At 45.4% G+C, this 18,631-nt stretch overlaps 1 protein-coding gene across 5 annotated transcripts in view; it reads right to left on the reverse strand.

The window, feature by feature from the left end:
- LOC127385701 (uncharacterized) overlaps positions 1-18,631 on the reverse strand; it is a 77,778-nt gene that overhangs the window by 39,422 nt on the left and 19,725 nt on the right. For 2 of the 5 annotated variants that reach the window (XM_051621707.1, XM_051621706.1), the window contains exon 2: positions 17,915-18,063. The exons of the other annotated variants lie outside the window; for them this stretch is intronic. The gene's annotated coding sequence lies outside the window, so the exon portion shown is untranslated. The remainder of the gene's footprint in view (positions 1-17,914; positions 18,064-18,631) is intronic. 5 annotated transcript variants of the gene reach the window in all.

Raw genomic sequence — 18,631 nt, forward strand, 5'->3', positions numbered from 1 at the left:
CTCATGGATGGCAGCTGCTCCACACACAGCTCATCTTGCAGGCTCCCGCATCTGCAACGCAGGGCATTGGGTGGTTCCACCACCCCACAACCTCCAAACGAGACATAAGAGCAGAGCACAGGTGGGAATTATTCTACACACATTTTGACTACTGTAGCCCAGCTTTTAAGGATTCATTCCTTGCACACCCCGAGTCTTACCACCCTGTGGCAATACACTAGAATACACTAGTTTTCATCTCCAGTGACAAGCCACCAGACAGACTTTTTACCCTTGATAGGCTTTGGGCATATGAGAAGCTGCCAAAGTCCCAACTGTCTTCACTCAGGGCAAGTGGTTTACTTAAAACTGCATCTTTACAGCAAGTAGCTGGAGCATCTATACTACTAAGATAGGTTGAGGAGAAGAGAGGCTCCAGGGAGACCTCATAGCGGCCTTCCAGTACCTGAAAGGAGCCTACAAGGAAGCTGAGGAGCAACTTTTCACCAGAGTGGGTAGTGACAGAAAAGGGGGTAATGGTTTTAAACTGAAAGAGGGGAGATTTAGATTAGACATCAGGAAGAAATTCTTCACCATGAGGGTAGCAAGGTGCTGAAATCAGTTGCCTAGGGAGATTTTGGAAGCCCCCACCCTGGAGTTGTTTAAGGCCAGTTTGGATGAGGCCTTGTGCAGCCTGGTCTAGTGTGAGGTGTCTGCTTATAGCAGGGAGATTGGAACCTGGTGATCTTTAAGGTCCCTTCCAACCTTAACCACTCTGATTCTATGATTCTAAGTAGAAAATTAACTCTGTTTGGTTCCTACCCCATAAAAATTTAGATGAAACAGGGCAAGAGGTTATTGGGGAAAAGCAGGCAGGTTATGACAGGTGACTGCTCAGGGGAAAGAGCAGTGGCAGAAAAGCCACTCTCCAGGGCTTGTGGACCACACATCACATGTGACTCAATCTTGGCAAGAGAACGAAGCAGACTCAGCTGTACTCTTTAAAAGCTGTGGGTCACATCAGAGATTAAAAAGAATATCCCCAAACATTACCCCACAATGCTGAAAACAGGACTCTGGTTGCGAACGTGCAGTCGATTGCTTTACAAGACAGCTCTCTGCTTTCCTTCACACCTGAAGCATTATTTTCTCTAGAAGAGAAGGGCATGAAAATTTCTGTATCCTTAATCACAACTCCAACCAGCCACTGGTGTTAGTTTTATTAAAGCTGGTAAATTCTAGAGGAAATTAAATTATAATCCATACATATCTAAAAAGCCTAGGAGAAAAGCTAACAGGATAAAGGAAAAAGTAGTAATCAATCCTGATGCAAAGCAACTGACTTTTCTTTTTTTTAAATCCCAGTGAGCTCCAGAAGGAGTCAGCCTACCAGTCAGATGAATGACAGACAGATTTCACCAACTGCGAAGATGGAGTAGAAAATTGCTCTGGAGTGACTTCCAGGCACAATGGAGGGGAAGCTTGCGGCAGGTTTGAATCAACAAGCACTACCCAGCCCACAACATACTTCAGAGGTGAGCCAGAAAGTCAACATCTCTCAACAGCAGCAGACCACCACAGTAAAAAGCCTTCCAGCCCTAACCCAAGTTAAAAAGTGATTCAATGCATTGCCCTGAGCACAGCAATCCCAGCATATGCTGAACAAGATGCCCCACACCAGGGTGACAGCCAGAACTTCCCATACAGACCAAGATGGAGTCTTGCTCCCTGAGCAGACAAAATACATCTTCAAGTTTAGGGAGTCTTCCTGCTATTAGATAAAAGGCTGAAATTACCAAATTAAAGTTTAAAAAAAATAATCACGTGAAAGGCTCCATCGTGCTCAAAGGAATACAATGAATTTCCTGTAGTCTCACCCTAAAGACCACAACATCACACCTGATTACCATCCCATCTTACTCCTAAGTCCTGCAGAGCCATCTCGGTCATAGGAAAGCAAAGCGAGCTCTGCCCTGCCTCATTAAAGTACTAACTACACACAGCAGTAGCTGTGTAAGAGATTGGGCAAGTTGCTTAATTTTTATTATCCTATACTTGGACCAGAATTATCAGATTTTATTAAAAAAAATCAGGAAGAAAAACGAACTGAACACAGTAATCAGCCTAAAGACCCTATGGACAACAAAAGAACGCATCCAAACCTGAACTTAGGTTCACATTTCCCAGACACCTCTGTACAAAGCCTTTAGTTATCAAAAATTGACACTTGTATAGGGAAGGGAGGAAATGCCAGTTTGCCTTGACACGATCAACTCTGAAGTTGCTGCAAGTGACTTGGTGCCACTTGGAACTTGCCCTGCTGGCAGACCCTAGGGACCCTGTGCCACGAGACCATCCACCTGCTCACACCTCCAGCTATGCAGTACACCCACACCTAACACCATTTGGATACTTTCACCCACAAAACAAGAAAGCTTTCCCAGACAGCAAATTCTCTGCAAGCATCAGAAGCTGATTCCTGCAGAGCAATAACCTCCCTTAACACAGAAGTAAGTTGATGGCTGTGCAGCCTGGGCTTGGATGCATCTGTGCTTGGATGTATCCAGGCTTGAAAGCAGCCAGGCTTTGCTGCTGATGGTGTCTCCAAAGGAGAAAATTCAGACGGTCCCTCCAAGCTCTTGCAGCCTGCTCCTCCCTCAGCAACTGCTCCAGTGACCATGCTGCTGAACTGCACTGGAGTTAGGGTGCAGATTCCCTGGAGCAGACCAGCCTGTGGCTTGCTGGGATGGCTGTGGGAAGGGATGGATGCCTTTCTCCCCCACTTAAAGGCAAAAGGGCTCACTTCAGTAAATGCTCTAAAAAGGGCTTCCCGGTAGATGAGAAGCTCAACACGAGCCACCAGCGTGCACTCACAGCCCAGAGGGCCAACCCCACCCTGGGCAGCATCAAAAGAATCATGGCAAGCAGGGCTAGGGAGGTGATTTGGCCCCTCTGCTCTGGTGAGACTGTACCTGGAGTACTGTGTACAGCTCTGGAGCACTCAGAACAAAATATGGAGCTGTTGGAGAGGGTCCAGAGAAGAGAAGGCTCTGGGGGAACCCTGTAGCGAGTGGCTCTCCAGTACCTGAGGGGCCCTACAGGAAAGGTAGATAGGGACTTTTTACAAGGGCTTGAAGTGAGACGACAAGGGGTAATGGGTTAAAACTGCAGAAGGGGAGATTTAGATTATACGTAAGAGGAAATTCTTCAGTGTGAGGGTCATAAGACACTGGAACAGGTTGCCCAGGGAATTTTTGGAAGCCCCATCCCTGGAAGTGTTCAATACCAGGTTGAACTTGGCTCTGAGCAACCTGATCTAGTGGGAGGTGTCTGGGCCCATGCAGGGGGGTTGGAACTAGGTGATCCTTACGGTCCCTTCCAACCCAAACCATTCTATGATTCTATAATATAAGATCTTCTTGGAGCCTTCTCTTCTCCAGGCTGAACTGCCCCAACTCTCTCAGCCTGTCTTCGTAGCAGAGATGCTCTAGCCCTTTGATCATCTTTGTGACCCTTCTCTGGACTTTTCCCAGGAGCTCCATGTCATGCAGGACAGCGTCAAAAGCTTTGCACAGGTCCAGGTAGATGATGTTGGTTGCTGTTCCTTTGTCCACCGATACCATGACCCCATCGTAGAAGGCCACTGAATTAGTCAGGCAGGATTTGCCCTTTAATTTGTTTTCCACATAATTACTACCCCCTTGCACAGGAAAAAAAAAAAAAAAAAAAAAGATAATTTGAAAAATTACATCCTTCATGTGATCGGCAGATGGTGGTGTATTCCTTTCAGCAGGACCAAAATTTTTTGACAGGTAAGAGACTTCCTGAAGGAGATGCAGACAGCAGCAGTGGACCCTAATGCCCAACTTGCAAAGCCTTTGAAGATGAAAAGGAAGATCTTTATTGCCATCCCAGCCAGGAGAATAGACAGGGACAGCAGACAATGACACAGGTGGTGCTTAAAACAAACTACCTATCATTTTACAGGAAAGAAAAACAAAAGCCAGAAGAGTCCCACTGTGTGGAGACTTCACAATCTATTACCTTCACCAGTTCTTTGCAGAGTCACAGCCTTAGCTGAGAATCTGCTTGGCTGGAACTGGTCTGCATAGTATATAGTAACAGGGGGCTTCAAAAGCCTTGCAAGGCAATGCAATAAAATAAATATAAAATAAATAAAATTAAAAGCAATCAATAAAGAAAACAGAATCAGCCAGGCAGGTTCTCATTTTTTCCCCATGTGAGACAATGCTATACGGAGAGGTGTGGCATCAATTTTCACAGCACACGTCTAGCCAGGAAGGGCAGGATGCCTCACCATGATGGTACCCAGGGAAGAGCCCCACAAGGGCTCTGTTTACCCAGTGGAAGCCAATGCAATCCCTGCACGTACATTTAAGGCTCAAAAGTAATCTGAAACAGGTCCATTCTACACTCCCAGCCCATAAATACAATCCAAATTGCGTCATCTCCTAACAATAAATGAATGACACTCACTTAAACCTCTACTGCAGTGCTACATAATCTAGATCCTTTCATTCTCCTTCTGATGCAAGTGCTAAACATGCTTTTGTACATCCTCTTAAGTACTCAATTTAAAAACCAATGGTAACTAGAGCATTACATTCAGCTGCTCCTGGAAAAAAAAAAAAAAAAAGGCATTCCCCTTCCCTCTCAATAGGTTCTTAGGAGGCTTGGACAGAAAATATTGACTAATTCAAACTTGCGCCACCAGGATGGCTGGAGTTGGGCACTAGGGATGGGGGCAAACATGACTACTGAGTACCACTTGTGTCTGTGGTGTATGCAATAGGATGGCATATGGAGAGAGCCCTTACCTGTGTCCTGCAGCCAAGCAGTGCCCAAAATCCCATTTTAAGTCACCAAGCATGACACCGTAACTGCAGCATTCAACAGGAAAAATATCATCTTTTCTTTTAAAAATACTGAGTCCTCCTAAATCTCTTTCTTAGGGGATGACAGGATTATTCATTTCCAGTATTTCATTTTGACAAGGCTCAGGGAAATGAAGAAGCAAGTTTTTCTGTTCTCTTTGCATGGCAGTAAAAGTTTTGGTAATGTTTTTTTCCTTGCTTATTCCTAACAATCTGCACTGTGACATTTTCCTGCATGGCACCTAGTGAAGTTTGCCTCCTGGCAGCGGCATCCTCCTCCTTTCTGAAACAAAAACATTCAGAAGTGTGGACACAGAGATCAGATGGGAAGAACAGGACAGCTCCCACTAAAAAAGCCATTAGCTGGTGTGCTGGTTTGGTTCTGGCATGGTTCAAGTAGCGGGGGAGGCGTCCCAGGGGTGGCTCCTGAAAGAAGTCTACTAAAAGCTCCAAACTCAGGTAGGGAAGGCTGAACCATTTGAGAGACAATAAATGCGCCTCTTCCATTAACATATGAAAGAACTGATATACGAGCTGAGAGCACCGAAGAAGAGGTGCTGGAGAGGTGAGAGCAGTGCCAGAGTGAAGATCCCAACGCTGGTGAGGAAGGAGGTGGAACGAGGTGCCCAAGCAGAAGTTTCCTCGCAGCCTACGGGGAGATGGCAGGCTGTCCCCCTGCACTCATGGAGGAAAGTGGCAGAGCATCCCCTGAAGGCACCAGGAGGGGAAAATGTGGACCTGCAGCCCACATACTTGAATATGCAGCAGTGGAAGACCCCAGCGCCAGGGGAGGTGACTGTTCCCAAAGCAGCCCGTGACTCTGTGGGAAGCCCAGGCTGTCTCAGCTTGCTCCTGAGAGACTGCACCTCGTTGGATGGACTCACGAAGGACAGGCTTGTGAAGGATTCCCTTTCATGGGAGGGACCCCGTGGGGAAACAGTCTGTAAGGAATCCTTCTTCTTGAGGAGGAAGGAGCGGCAGGAAGCACCAGCCTGTGAACTGACTCTAAACCCCATCCCCTGTCCCCCTGTGCTGCTGGGGGGAAGGAGGGAGAGAAACCGGGAACAAAGTGATTTGGGCCCGGGAAAAAGGCATGGGTGGGGTTAACATATGCAAGCCCTGCTCTGTGTGTTGTCTGTGTCCCGTATGTGTTTGATTAGTGAGAAATTAAATTGTTGTATTTTCCCCAAGTTAAGTCTGTCTTGCCCCTGACCATAGATGGTGAGTGAAACCCTCCTTGCTCTTTGTCTTAACCCATGAGCTTCTAGCTGGCCTTTGTCCTCCCATCCCTCAGTGTGTGTCTGGGAGGCTTAGGGGGGGTTGGTAAGTGAGCAGCCACATGGCTGGTTCTTGGTTGTCAGGTTAGGCCCAAACCGCAACAGGAAAAACCCACTGTATAAAAAAAGGAGATTTATCTAACATGGAAGGCACATTATTTGTTTGGTTTTTTGTTTTGTTGTTTGTTTGGGTTTTTTTAAAGAAAAAAAATCATAGCTATGCATTCAATTAAAATAATTTTTTAAAAAGTCAATCACACACACACCAGCAGAACGTCTAAGAACTTCAACATGATCTAACTGTTGCACTATCCCTTACATACAATTCTGGTAAATTTTTTGCAATTCCCACTGCATACTGTTTCAGAGCCACATTCAAAGTTTTAAAAACCAGAAGCCTTTAACAACGTCTGCAAAAACATCCCTGTCCCCCTCAAAAAAAATTGTTATGAAGGCTACTCCCCAAATGATGCACAGAAAGACACTTTGCAGCTGTTTGTTGGAAGCAGCATTGGATTGACAATAGGACTGCTGCAGAGGACCTTATAACAAAACCAATGCCTGTTCGGCAGAGATACAAGCTTAGGAGAAGACAGGCAGTTTTAAAGATTTAAGGAAAATACTGTTAAATGGGGAAAACAAGGCATGCAATGATTAGCCAATTCCTCATGCAGCAGAAAATTTATTTCTTCCAGCCAACACAATGTCATCTTTGCTAACGCAGGCTGCTGTGGCAAGAGACATGACACAGGTGAACTGAGGACAAGCTCAGCAGTTTACTTTGAATTTCCTGACTCCACTCCTGCCACCACCCACTGTGGTATTATTCATTAAGAAAACAGGATAAAGATTATAAAGGAAAGTAAGACATACAATTATAGAATGTATTGTGTTGGAAGGAACCTCTAAAAGTCATCCAGTCCAACCTCCTTACAATAAGTAGGGACATCTCCAACTGGAACAGATTGCTCAGAGTCCCATCAAACTTGACCTTGAAAGTCTCCAGGGATGGGGCCTCCACCTCTCTAGACAACCTGTTCCTGTGATCTACCACCCTCATATTAAATAGCTTTTTCCTAACGTCCAGCCTAAATCTACCCTTTTTATAGCTTAAAACCATTACCACTTATCCTGTCATTACATGCCCTAGTGGATAGGTCTTCCCCAGCCTTCTTATAGGCCCCTTTTTAGGTATTGGAAGGTTGCTGTAAGGTCCCCCTGTAGTCTTCTCTTCTTAAGGCTGAACAACCCCAACTCCCTCAGCCTGTCTGCAGAAGAGAGCTCCAGCCCTCTTGATAATTTTTGTTGCCCTCCTTTGGACAAGCTCCAACAGGTCCACATCCTTCTTGTGTTGGGGGCTCCAGAGCTGCTTGCAGCACTCAAGGTGAGGTCTCACTAGGAGTGAATAGACAGTCAGACTCACCTCTCCTCGATCTCCTGACCATACTTCTTTTGATACAGCCCAGGATGTGGTTGGCCTTCTGCGCTGCAGTTGCACATTGGTGGCTCATGTCCAGCTTCTCATCCACTAGTATCTCCAGATCTTCTTCCACAGAGCTTCTCTCAAGCATGTCTTCCCCCAGCCTGTATTGGTATCTCTAGTAAAAATCTGGGGAAATGCTCACAACCTTATGGGTCAACCTAACTTGAGTTGGACACACGGCCGTAAGACCAGGTTGCAGCACACCTTCTAGCCCTCTTGTAAGATCTGCAAAGACTGAAGATGTTCAGAGGCTGAACTACTCTGCCCATATATAATATTAAAAAGTCATAAGCTTATGAAAGCAAAGAAGAAAAAAAACTAAAATAACAAAGGGCTTGCATGAGATAGCCCTATTGCCACTGCTACATGTATACAGCTTGTTATTTTATAGTCAATTTTTACAATTGTTTTGTGGCTATTTTTCTTGAGACTATAAAAGCAATCTCCTTCATATAGACCTTACAGGAGGAAAAGTAGAGACAGAAAAAGCTACCGCTCCTGGCATTGCTCAAACAGACCTCTGCTCAGTTAGGCTTTTGAAGGCAGAAATTTATTATGGGAATTAATTAAAATAATTAACACAAGAGAAGCATGTCAGGGAGCAACAGGCTCTTGAAGCTGCTCCCTGCTGCCTCCCCTGGGATGAGTATGACAACTCTTGGCTGCGCTCCCCCATATCCATCATGGATCAGGCAACTGGGAAGAGTCTGCTCACAGTCAAGTTTATGAATTGGTGAGCCCTCTCCCACATCATCTAGTTGTCCTAACTAATGAGCTCCTTTGTAAACCGAAGCCTTGACAGACACTCTCTGGCATATGGATACATAACACGTTCAGCATAACCACACTCCCAACCTGCCACCAGGCTCCTCCACCTTTTGTTCCATGCACCTCGTAGGACAAAAGCTGGCACTTCATAGACTTTCATACCACAGGAAGTCAGGTCAGAAGAAAGGTCCTCAACAGCATTTGACTCTGCTTTGCAAAGCCAGACTGTGCTGAGTTTCACCTCACAGTGGAAAGGACGCATAAGCATGACAAGTTCCATGGAAGTTTAGCCCTCAGAACCATTAATACCAATTACGCTGTGGCAAGTCACCTTGTTTAATGCGTAACACAGAATCACAAGGGTTGGAAGGGACCTCTGAAGATCATCCATCATTTGAGCCCAACCCCCCTGCTGCAGCAGGAACACCTAGGGCAGATCATACAGGAATGTGTCCAGATGGGTCTTGAAAGTCTCCAGAGAAGGAGAATCCACAACCTCTCTCTGGGCAGCCTGTTGCAGTGCTCCATCACCCTCACAGTAAAGAAGCTTTTCCTCATGTTGAGGTAGAACTTCTGGTGTTGTAACTTGGTGCTGTTTCCCCTTGTCCTATCACAGGGCACCACTGAAAAGAGACTGGCCTGTTCTTGACATCCACCTTTCAGATATTTATAGACATTAATAAAGTCCTCCCTTAGTCTTTTTTTCTCAAGACTTAACAGCCCCAGGTCTCTCAGTCTTTCCTCATATGACAGATGCTCCACTCCCTTAATCATCCCTGTAGCCCTCCATTGGGCTCTTTCCAGCATATCTCTGTCCCTCTTGAACTGGGGAGCCCAGAACTAGACACAATACTCCAGATGTGGTCTTACTAGGGCAGAGCAGAGGAGGAGGAGAACCTCCCTTGACCTGCTGGCTACACTGTTCTTAATGCATCCCAGGATACTTTTGGCTCTCTAGGCCACAAGGGCACATTGCTGTCTCATGGATAACCTGTTGTCCACCAGGACCCCATGGTCCTTCTCCATGGGGCTACTTTCTAACAGGTCAACCCCTAATCTATATGGGTGCATGGTGTTTTTTCTCCCCAGGTACAGGACTCTACAGTTATTCTTGTTGAACCTCATTACATTTATCTCTGCCCAGCTCTCCAGTCTGTCTAGATCTCACTGAATGGCTGCACAGTCTTCAGGTATATCAGCCAGTCCTCCCAGCTTCATATCATCAGCAAACTTGCTGAGAATACAATCCATCCCCTCATCCAGGTCATTGATTAAGATGTTGAATAAGACTAGGCCCAGTATTGACCCCTGGGGAACACCACTGGTCACAGGTCTCCAACTAGACTGCACTGTTGATCACAACCCTCTGGGCTCTATTGTTTAGCCAGTTCTTGATCCATCTCACTGTCCACTCTTGTAACTCACACTTCCTGAGCTTATCCACAAGGATGTCATGGGAGACAGTGTGAAAAGCCTGGCTAAAATTGAGAAAGACAACATACACTGTTCTCCCTGTATCTAGCCATTCTGTCACATCATCATAGAAGGCTATCGGATTAGTCAGACACAATTTTCTCTTGGTGAATCCATGCTGGCTACTCCTGATAACCTTTTTTTCCATGTGCTTAGAGATGACCCCCAAAATGAGCTGCTCCATCATCTTTCCAGGGATGGAGGTAAGGCTCACCAGTCTCTAGTTACCCTGGTCCTGTTTCTTGTCCTTCTTGAAGACTGGAGTGGCATTAGCTTTCCTCCAGACCTCAGGCACCCCTCCTGTTTTCCTGGACTTTTCAAATAAAATGGAGAGCAGTTATCAATAGCTTCTGCCAGCTCCCTCAGCACACATGGGTGCACCCCATCAGGGCCCATGGATTTATAGATGTCCAGTTCCCTTAATTGATCTTTAACCCAGTCTACTTCAATCACAGTAAAGTCTTCCTCACTCCTGACTTCTGTGATCTGGAAGTTTTGGGAATTCTGAGGGTCAGCCTTAGCAGTAAAGACTGAGGCGAAGAAGGCATTAAGTAACTCCACCTTCTCTATGTCCTGCATCACCAGGGCACCCACTTCATTCAGCAGTGGGCCCACATTTCCTCTGGTCTTCCTTTTATCTCCAATGTACTTGAAGAAGCGTTTCTTGTTGTCCTTGATTTCCCTTGCCAGGAGGCCTTAGCTTTCCTTGTTGCATTCCTACACTCTCTAACCACATTCTTGTATTCTTCCCAAGTGGTCAACCCCTTATTCCATGATCTATAAACTTTCTTCCACTTAATTTTGTTCAGTAGTTCCCTGCTTAACCATGCAGGTCTCCTGGTTCTCTTACTGGATTTCTTACTTTTCAGGGCACTTTGATCTTGATCTTGGATTAGGTGGTGCTTGAATATTAACCAACTCTCTTGGGGCCCCTTTCCTTCCAGTACCCGATTCCATTGGATTTCTCCAAGCAGTTCCTTGAAAAGGCCAAAATTAACTCTTCTGAAAGCCAGGGGTTTGACCCTGCTACATGCTTGGTACCAGCTGCATATGATTCTGAACTCTACCATCTCATGGTCACTATAACCAAGGCTGCCCCCAACTTTAATATTTTCTACCAGTCCCTCTTTGTTTGTCAATACGAGGTCTAGTAGTACACCTCTCCTTCTTGGTTTCTGCACCACCTGAGTCAAAAAGTTATCATCAAGGCACTGGAGGAACCTCCTGGACTGTGCCTGCCTGGCTGAGTGGTCTTCCCAGCAGGTATCAGGGTGATTGAAGTCCCCCATGAGAACAAAGGCCTCTGATTGTGAGGCAACTCTCAGCTGCCTGTAGAAGGTCTCATCAACATCCTCATCCTGATCCAATGGCCTGTAATAAACACCCACAACACTGTCCCTCGTTATTAGTCTGCCCCTTAATATTTACCCACAGACTTTCAACTCTCTTCATCCACCCCCAGGGAGAGCTCAACACATTCCAGTTACTCTCTCACATAAAGAACAACTTCACCACCTTGCCTTGCTGGCCTATCTTTCCTAAAAAGGATGTACCCATCCATGACATTCCAGTCGTGTAAGCTATCCCACCATGTCTCAGTGATTGCAATGAGATCATGGCCGTACAACCACACACAGATGATCTCTAGTTCTTCCTGTTCATTCCCCATGCTGTGTGCATTAGTGTATAAGCATTTCAAAGAGGGGGAAAATACTAGCATGTCACCCCACAAGTTCTGGGCCACAACACCCAGGCACCTTTCTAGCAAACCCAGCTGTATCCCCATCTCCCTTTGAACCGGGTTTAAAGCTCTCTGGATGAGACCTGGTAACTCTTGTCCTCTTGTTGCCCACATGCTGATTTTCAGTGGGCCTGGTTTTATCCCCTACCCCCTTCAAAACTAGTTTGAAGTCCTCTCAATGAACCCCACTAACTTCTGGTCAAGAATCCTTCTCCTTGTTGATAGTTCTACACCATTTTTTTCTAGCAGATCCAGTGCCATGTAAACATCTCCACGACTGAAAAACCCAAGTTCATCCAATGGCACCAGCCGCTAAGCCATTTGTTAATCAGCTGTGTTTTCCTAGTCATTTCAGCTGTCCCTGCCACTGAAGGAACTGAGGAAAAGACCACTGTGCTTCTGATCCCACAAGCATTCAGCCCATCTGTCATCTTTGGTCCATGATCTCCTCCTCCCTTCAAGGGAAGGACGTGTCCATGGCATACTTCAACGTGAACAGCAGTATTTTGGTGGTGTATTGCCACAAGGTTCTTTAGGATCATGAAAGACTAAAGAAAATTGCTTGCATTTCGAGCAAGAGCTGGAGAAGTCTGCAGTGCTCTGTTGTGGCATAGGGGAAAAAGAGCAACCAAATGCTTTTTGGAGAGCAGACTACAGCAGCCTGGTTTTACTGATGCTATTCCTAAAGTAACAGCAGTCACATTCTGGTAAAATCTTGCACACTCAGCAAATACAAGCCTCATAAGAAAATCACGCCAGGTAACATGGGATGACCCAAAAAGCAAAAGGACAGGTCCCACCGAGCCATCAGAATGCAGCCAGGCAGGCAGCTGTTTCCTCTGCTCAGACCCATCATCAATTAAACTAGTCATCGTAGTGTTTGGGAGTCCTTGCCATGGACAAAGGCCCTTCTCAATCTCATCCAGCACCATTCACCAGAAGATCACAGAAAATCATCAGGATCCAACCTCGCTGCTATGAACAGAGACACCTCACACTAGACCAGGCTGCACAAAGCCTCATCCAACCTGGTCTTAAACACCTCCATGGAGGGCACTTCCACAACCTCCCTAGGCAACCTATTCCAGTGCCTTACTACCCTCATGGTGAAGAGTTTCTTCCTAATGTCTAACTTAAATCTACCCTCTTTCAGTTGAAAACCATTACCCCTTGTCCTATCACTACCCTTTCTGGTGACAAGCCCCTCCACAGCTTTCCTGTAGCCCCTTCAGGTACTGGAAGGCCACTACAAGGTCTCCCTCAAGCCTTCTCTTCTCCAGGCTGAACAGCCCCAACCCTCTCAGCCTGTCTTCATAGGAGAGGTGCTCTAGCCCTCTGATCATCTTTGTAGTCCTCCTCTGGACCTTTTCCAACAGGTCCACGTCTTTTTTGTGCTGAGGGCTCCAGAACAGTACACAGTACTCCAGGTGGGGTCTCACCAGAGCAGAGAGGCAGAATCACCTCCCTGGCCCTGCTGTCTGTGCCCCTTTTGATGCAGCCCAGGACGTGGTTGGCTCTCGGGGCTGCAAGCACACGCTGGTGTCTTAAGTTGACCTTCTCACCTATTACCACCCCCAGGGTCTTCTCCTCAGGGCTGTGCTCTATCCATTCTCCCCCCAGCCTTTGTTTGTGCCTGGATGGGGAAGGAGGACAGTATTAAGAAAATCCCGTTGGAAAGAGAAACCAAGAGACACAGGGAAAGTTTCACCAAAACCAGTCACCGCCCAGTTTCTACTCTGTTGCTGTATATGGTACTCCAATCCTCTCAACATGGACCAGCATAGAGAAAAAACAAGGCTTAGCACAGAAGTAGAGATTTGTAGGCTTAACTTCTAGCCTGCTCACTTCATCAGTTTCCTTGAGCAAGAGCCCTTATCCATCCATGATTACTTGCACAAATTCCCCTTTGCCTCCAAAGTCCTTACCAAGTAATACATCTATATGCACAAAGCAGAAATCAAAGACACGTTTTAAAAAAATAATCTTTTCCGAGGGAAGACCAGAAAATCCCATAACAAACACAGAACTGTCCTCCCCATGCATCACGGTAAATGAAGCTGATGGAAAGTGTACTGTCTACTGCAGAGCATGATGATCAATTGACTGGATGCATTATTGTTTTCATCAAACCATCTCAAGCAGTAGTGCTCTTGCATAGGAGTCTATGGGTTGGGCTTTGTGTGTCTTGGATTTTTGTATGTACAGACATCAACTCTGGCAATCTTGAGGAAATGAGGCTGGTTATTTTCTTATCACAGCACTTGGCAACCTGAAAACGGTTCGTTTGCAGCTTTCAGTACTTTTAACTGAGTGATTAAAATGAAGAGAGCAGTCAGCTCTGTCTTTCTCTAGATGAACCACTGAGATCATACTGTTAGCATTCATCATTCACTTTATTTTTATCTGGAAAGACAGCACAAAGGGGTGTCCAGCTACAGAATGAAAAGGCTGATAAATTGCCTAATGTTTCAGCAAGAGAATAAACGTGAGATGTTCAACAAAAATGCTTGTTGAGGAACAAAGATGTTCCTCATGTGAACATGTTTCCAAATTCCTTCTCTTCAGGATGTTCAACTCCTCCAGTAAGAATACAAATGCAATGAAGCACAGAACACTTCCTCAAGTAAGTCTGCCATTACCCTATTTTCTCTCCAATTAGAAGGTCAGTTCAAATCCTTTCCAAAGCATCCACAAAGTGTTTGCCTAAATGCAGGCTCCAGAACAGTAGTCAAGGCAGACAGAATATTGTAATGAAATATTGAGCTGTGAGCATCACAGCAAAAAGTATCTATGTACTGAGTCAAGAAAAAAAGTAACGTGCAGGAGCTACTGGTGTCATGCAAACCATATTAGGAAAAAAATAACAACTGTTCACAATTAAAACCCTTGAGACACTAGATTAAAAAAGTCAAACAGAAGGAAAAAATATTTCTTCCAAATGACCCACAACTGGGCTGTGGTATGTTTTGCTACTCAGAGCAAGTTATAGAAAGAGTCTGCAAAGTAACATGCAAACTGTAGAAGAATGAGACTGTGAGTTAAACCAGCAGCTCATTCTCATCCGCTGATGATCCACTCTGGTTGTCACTAGGGATGGATACTGGCTGAGTTGGACCTTGGCTGGACTCAGTGTTGTAACCCTTCCACTCATGAGCTACCACACATTGGCATTACAGCAAAGCTGGGAGAAGTTTGAGCACTAAAGTTCTGGCATCTCTGCAATATGAGCAGACCAAGGAGGGATCATAGATACTTCTGTCCTTGCAGAGAACAACCACCACCTGCTCTTTCTTGGACAGAAGGTTCCAAGGGAAAACATTGTTTTCTCTGGTGCAGCGTCCCAGTGAGACACAGCATGTCCTGTCTTCTCCACAGTGTGCCACTCTGGAACAGAAACTCCTAGTGTTCAAATGGACAAGAACAAGTGCAGCTACCCTTCATCAATCCAAAGGCAGGACTGAGATACCCAGCAAGTTGCACAAAATGTATACAGTATCCACAACCATCAACCATTACAAAAGGCATCTGCTCTCATGATTAATGGGCCACAAGCTTTAGAGGAAATCAGAGGACATCTCCATCTGCCTGGACACACCTGCCCCACTGACCACTGCAATCTCAGATGCTGCAACAAGCAGATCATGCTTACAAAACTCTTGCACCACCAGACAGGATGAACTCCCAGAAAAACACTCCAGGATCACTCTCTACACCACGTTTTCCACAGCAAACACTTACCAAAACCATTAATTGGTAGATTATGCTGGAAGGTTCTAAAAACCAGTATACACATAAGGAATAGGAAGCCAGTGCTGTGTCATACTACTGAACAGACAGGGCTTTAAGTCATTTTATTCCTGCACTTCTCCTCTGGCAGTTGAAGGACTAAGGCACTGATTCCAAGCTGTTCCTCTGTTTGACCAAGTACCCAAGTTGAACCCTGGCAAAAGCAAACTTCCCAGGGCAGCTTCAGGGAAAACATTTCTCATTAACAGCAGAAATGTTCGTAGCAAGGAGGAAGCTGATCACCTTCACTTTTGGGTTGCTCTGTCAGAATATGCATGAATGCAGCAAGGAATGGGAAACAGGTTAATGGCTCATGCAGAGGACACCTTCATTCCCCCTGAACCAGGGGAAAGAAGCAACACCAGTAATATAGAGCAGAGACCAACAATCCTTATTCCTGTGGCAACCAATCATCTAGAACAAATCAGCAGCAACAAAAATTAGGTGGAGGTCTCTTCTGAAGGTTTTTAGCCACATCTGCCTTGATAACGGAAATCTAAGGACTTTATGCAGATCATTCAACTCACTTCCAAGCACTCCATGCCTCAATGTCAGAAATTGTGTGTGTGTGTGTGTGTGTAAGAGGAAACATTTGCTCACTGCTGTAGCTACTTTCCAACCAGGCTGACCAAACCTTTCTTTTTTCTCTGCACTCTTCCTGACCTTCTCACTCTCAGCAGCTGCTTCAAGCATCCAAGCACACTATGAGTAAGCAGGCACTCTCACATCATGTCACTCACTTCTGTATACAAGGTGCCAAGACTCTGAAAGAATTAAAATGATAGGCTACTACAATTTTATAGAATCATAGAATCATAGAATCCTAGGGGTTGGAAGGGACCTCAAAAGATCATCTAGTCCAGCCCCCCTGCCAGAGCAGGGTCACCTAGAGTACATCACACAGGAATGCGTCCAGGTGGGTTTTGAATGTCTCCAGTGAAGAAGACTCCACAACCTCTCTGGGCAGCCTGTTCCAGCGCTCTGTCACTCTAACAGTAAAAAAATTTTTTCTGATATTCACCTTATGAGGATATTATCATTAGTTGCTGGTTAAATGAAAGACTCTGACCTCTACAGACATTATAGACAGCAGTAATGAGAGTGATGATCACAACTAAAACTCTGGGCCACCATCTCTCACTCCAGAGAGAGGTGAAGATAAGTGGCATGGCACGAGCCACCTGTAAGGGTGGCAGAGACAAAGAAGTGTGAAACCCTTTGCTATTGGAAAGGCTTACGCAGAAATGCATTACACTTCAGGGCAGACCAAGCCCTTCATTGAGGTTAAAACCAGGACATCCTGTCAATGGGTCTGTGCATTCATGGTCCACCACCTATAAGAAAACCAGAGCTGACACCAGTGGCAATATAAGCAGTCTGTCCTCTCTCCTGCTCACTAGATTTACATGCTGACAATGCAGCCTGTGGGCATACCGAACCTACTCTTCACATTCAGCATCCAGCTAAAACAACCCTTTCTCTCATTTCTTTTCCCACCTCATACCAGCAAGGCTTCTGGCAACTAGGAAAGTAACCAGAACAAACAGGCCTCTCACTCCTGTATTTGCAGGGATGCATCCTTAACCCAGCATTACAAATCCTACAGTAATAAAAGCAACAACCTGAGCATCTCTGCTTTGTGCCAGACTTTCAAATAAACCAACACACCTAGGCATGAAGCTAAGTGTCCTGCAGACCAGGACTCCTACTGTATTGCCATGGGGAGATGCTCATACAGCGCAGCCAAGCAAGTCCCTTGGTGCCGCCACACACTTGCGCTGCACTCTGCTTTACTCTTATTTGCTCTGCTCATGCAAGCCAAAAACAGGTGAATGCTGGGACCAGGTTCCCTTCCTCCCTACTGTACATTGCATCAAAAACTACAGAGAACAGAACCAGAGCTGTCTCTGAGGTGCATCTCAACTTGTCTAAATAGGAACAAGACATGTCCGGAGACATGTCTTTCCTGCACCCTAGCTCAGCACCTTCTGCCACTCTTCATCATCTACCCTGCTTTTGCCTAGGATTGCACCACAAGAACATCCCTACCACCATCACTACACTTAAGAAATGCCTGCCATCTCTAAACTGCAGGTTTCTGGCCAAAGTAGCAAGCCTTTGGATGTCACTGATGACCTAGTTTTTTCCTCCCTCACCTACAGCAGTTCATTTGAATAGAGGATGCTTCCTTTGTTAGTTTTGGTTTCTGTTTTGTTCAGAGGTTTGCTTGCTTTTTATTTGAGTTGCACTTAACAAAAAGCTCTGGGATGTAGCATAACCCATGTGTTAGGCAAGCTGGCAGACTGATCTTTTTCATCTGCTAATAATGGCTGCTTTTTTTGTCTTCAGTTCCAGGGCAGGTGAATAGCTTAGCCTCCAGAGAAAAGATACAGCACTTTCATATATCTCAAACCCTGCAGAGTGCTTCACTGCAGAGCTTGCAAAACACACACTGGGTTGGTGCCCTTCAGCATCTGCTCTATAGATGGAGTACACCTGGTAACAAACTTACCAAACTGAGAAGGCTGACAGCTCCTCGCTGCAGGTGTCCCAAAAATCCTCTCAAGAACTCAAGAGCATCCGATAAGCATCCATTTTTCTGCTACTTTCATAAACTGTAATTCTAGATTTGAAGGAATATAACATGCTGTCGCGAGCCACCTGAAATCAATCCAAAGACTCGTCTTCAGTAGGGTCACATTTCCCACCAAAAAGCAGGTGACTGCCCAATCTGCAGATCAATATAACTTCTAAAGTACTCAGTAAGCATGACCACTATGACTTTCCAAGTTCAGTTCAACATCCAGGGCAATCCTTCATTAGATATATTAATAGTTGAGTATAATATTAATAGTTATGTCTACAAGTATGGTTTCACACAGGTAAAAATTCACACTACGCGTTATGCAGACTGTTAATATTGTATGAATACATAAACCATATTTTCATGTGTGCAACTGCAACTATTAAGAAAGCATTAGGCATCTAGCTTCTAAATTAACACCAAACCTGTTTTCTCATGCCTCATCCTTGCAGCTTTTGCTACCTTATTAGGAGTGGTAGGGGATGTACTTATCATTAATACCAATACAAACATGGTAAGGGAGCAAATATAGCAGAACAAAACTGCCTAGTACCTCTGCAGCATGCCAACCTAGAAGGACAGAAACAAAGCGATCCTTGGTAGAATAGGTAGAGGAGCCATTTTAGCTATACTAGTCTACCACTA

Source organism: Apus apus, chromosome 5 (genome assembly GCF_020740795.1).
Source record: "Apus apus isolate bApuApu2 chromosome 5, bApuApu2.pri.cur, whole genome shotgun sequence".
Lineage (NCBI taxonomy): Eukaryota > Metazoa > Chordata > Aves > Apodiformes > Apodidae > Apus > Apus apus.